Raw genomic sequence first — 3,454 nt, 5'->3', positions numbered from 1 at the left:
AACAGTTTATGCTGGAGAGGATATGGAGAAAGGGCAACTCTGCTCCACTGCTGGTGGGAGTGCAAACTTGTACAGCTACTTTGGAAATCAGAATGGCAGTTCCTCGGGAAAATGGGAATCAGTCTACCACAAGACCCAGCAATTCTACTCTTAGGCATATGCACATTCATACAACAAGGACATCTGTTCAATTATGTTCATAGCAGCATTGTTTCTAATAGTCAGAACCTGGAAGCAACCTAAATGTCCCTCAACTGAAGAATGGATGGAGAAAATGTGGTACATTTACACAATGGAGTGCTACTTGGCTTGGGGGACTGGGGCAATGGAATAGTGAAATTCACAGGCAAATGGGTGGAATTAGAAGAAACCATCCCAAGTGAGGCAACCAAGTCACAAAAAGACAAACATGGTATGTACTCACTCATTTATGGATTTTAGACACAGAGCAAAGGATCACCAGCCTACAATCCACACCACCAGAAAAGCTAGGAAACAAGGAGGACCCTAAGAGAGACATACATACATGATCCCCTGGAAAAGGGGAAAGGGACAAGATCTCCCAAGCAAACTGGGGGCATGGGGAGAGGGTAGAGGGAGTTAGAAGAAAGAGGGGGGGGGAAGAGGAAGCAGGAAATTTGAGTCAGGGAAAGAATAGAGGAGAGCAAGAAAGAGATACAGTAATAGAGGGAGCCATTATAGGTTTAAAGAGAAATCTGGCTCTAGGGAATTGTACAGAGAGCTAAAAGAATGGACCCCAACTAAGAATCTAAGCAATAGTGGAGAGGCTACCTTAAATGCCCTTCCCTGATAATGAGATTGATGACTACCTTATATGCCATCCTAGAGCCTTCATCCGGTAGATGATGGAAACAGAAACAGATACCCACAGCTAAACACTGAGCTGAACTCCTGGCATCCAGTTGCAGACAGGGAGGAGTGATGAGCAAAGGGTTCAAGACCAGGCTGGAGAAACCCACAGAAACAGCTGACCTGAACAAGGGATAGCTCATGGACCCCAGATTGATAGCTGGGAAACCAGCATAGGACTAACCCAGACCCCCTGAACGTGGGTGTTAGTCAGGAGGTCTGAGCTGCCTATGGGGCCTCTTGTAGTGGATCAGTATTTATCCCTATTATACAAATGGACTTTGGGAGCCCATTCCACATAGAGGGATATTCTTCAGCCTAGACACATTGTGGAGGGCCCTGGCCTTGCTCCAAATGATATGACAGACTTTAAATATCACCCATGGAAGGCCTCATCCCCCCTGGGGAGTAGGGAGGGGATGGCATGGGGGTTGGGGGAAGACAGGGGAGGAGAGGAGGGTGAAAGAACTGATGAGATTAACATGTAAAACAAGCTTGTTTCAAATTTAAATTAAAAGATTACTATAAAAAAAAACCTAAAGAAAAAAACTACAACATTATCTCATTAGATGGGGGGGCTCCAACAAAAATTCAACATCCTTTCATGATAAAGGTCTTGGAGAGAGCAGAAATACAAGGAACATACCTAAAAATAATAAAAGCAATATACAGCAAGCCAACAGTCAATATCAAACTAAATGGAGAGAAACTCAAAGCAATCCCACTAAAACCAGAAACAAGACAAGGCTGTTCTCTCTCTCCATATGTATTCAATATAGTACTCAAAGTTCTAGCTAGAACAATAAGAAAACAAAAGGGCATCAAGAATGCAAATTAGAAAAGAGTTCAAACTTGTGCTATTTGCTGATGATATGATAGTATACATTAGTGACGCCAAAAATTCTACTAGGGAACTCCTAAAACTGATAGACACCTTCAGTAATGTAGCAGGATACAAGATTAACTCAAAAAAAAAAATCACTATCCCTCCTATAACAGATGATAAAAGGGATGAGAAAGAAATCAGAAAAACATCACCCTTTACAATAGCCACAAATAACATAAAATATCTTGGGGGTAACTCTAACAAAACAAGTGAAATACTTGTATGGCAACAACTTTAAATATTTGAAGAAAGAAATTGAAAAACACCAGAAAGTGGAAAGATCTCCCATGCTCTTGGTTAGGTAGAATTAACATTACTATGGCAATCTTACCTAAAGCAATCTACAGGTTCAATATAATCCCTATCAAAATCCCAGCAAAATTCTTCACAGACCTCTTAAAGATAATACTCAACTTCATATGGGAAAAAAAAAAAAAAAAAAAAAAAAAAAAAAAAAGATCTAGGATAGCCAAAATAATCCTGTACAACAAAGGAACTTCTGGAGGCATCACCATCCCTGTCTTCAAACTCTATTATAGAGCTACAGTAATGAAAACAGCTTGGTACAGAATCAAGTAGAAGACCTTTATATCAATCCACACACCTATGAACACCTGATTTTTGAAAAAGAAACTAAAATTATAAAATGGAAAAAAGAAAGCATCTTCAGTAAATGGTGCTGGCATAACTGGATGTCAACATGTAAAAATATGCAAATAGATCCATATCTATCGTCATGCACAAAAATCAAGTCCAAATGGCTCTGCACATAACTTGTTTTAATATGGCTTGCTGTTCTGCTACTGTAACTTTAAGCTTAATTCATTTTTAAGTTTTTCACATTTACTTATTGTGACCGATGTGCAAGCCACAGAACATGCGAAGGTCGGGGAAGAGTTGGCTCTCTGTTCTCTCCTTGCGACATGTGGGTTCTGGGATCCAACTCAGGTTAATTTACTCATCGAGCTACTTGCCAGCCCTGACCCCATGCTGCTATTTTGCAGTGGGATCCATGGCCTTCCTGGTTGCATCTGAATAGTAGAAATACTCTCTAGAGGTGCATCACTGTGTTTCTCTTCCCAATTCCAGGTTCGGTGCCCTCATACAGCTTGAAAAGGCCTGTAGTAGACATTGGTGTACGCTAGAAATCGGGGTGACAAACAAGTGCATCGCATTTACAAGCACAGATTGGCAGCCCACGCCGCACGTGTATAATTCCCATACCCTCCTCAGCCACCACCTATCCCCTGTGGCCGCTCATAGAATTCCAGAGTGAGAAAGCAGCGGGTCCTTTCGCATAACAGTTTATTTTTGTTCGTGACAAGGAAGAGAAGCACTTATCTCAGCCTGAACATTATTTCAAAATCTAATTCAGATCTTCCGCGAGTAGAAAGTGTCACACTTAAAATAAGACACCCCAGGAACGTTAAAAAAAAAAAAAAAAAAAAAAAAAAAAAAAGTCTGCCTGAATCCTGGCTTACACCAATTAGTGGATAACTGGTTGGAAACCCCAGGCTGCCGGTCTCTTCTTCCCAAGCAGGAGCTGCCCCTCCCCCACCTCTGCTGCACCGAGGGCTCACTGGGGAGGGGGCTGGGTGATCCCTGCTTGCCAGCTCCTGGCTGGAGAAAGCTACTGGCTTCCCATCACCACCACTATATCCTCCACCCACCCAGCCACCCACGCGACCACGCGAGAAA

Source organism: Phodopus roborovskii, unplaced genomic scaffold, assembly GCF_943737965.1.
Source record: "Phodopus roborovskii unplaced genomic scaffold, PHOROB, whole genome shotgun sequence".
Taxonomy (NCBI): domain Eukaryota; kingdom Metazoa; phylum Chordata; class Mammalia; order Rodentia; family Cricetidae; genus Phodopus; species Phodopus roborovskii.
The sequence above is the reverse complement of the archived record's forward strand: the minus strand, read 5'-3'. Positions refer to the sequence as shown.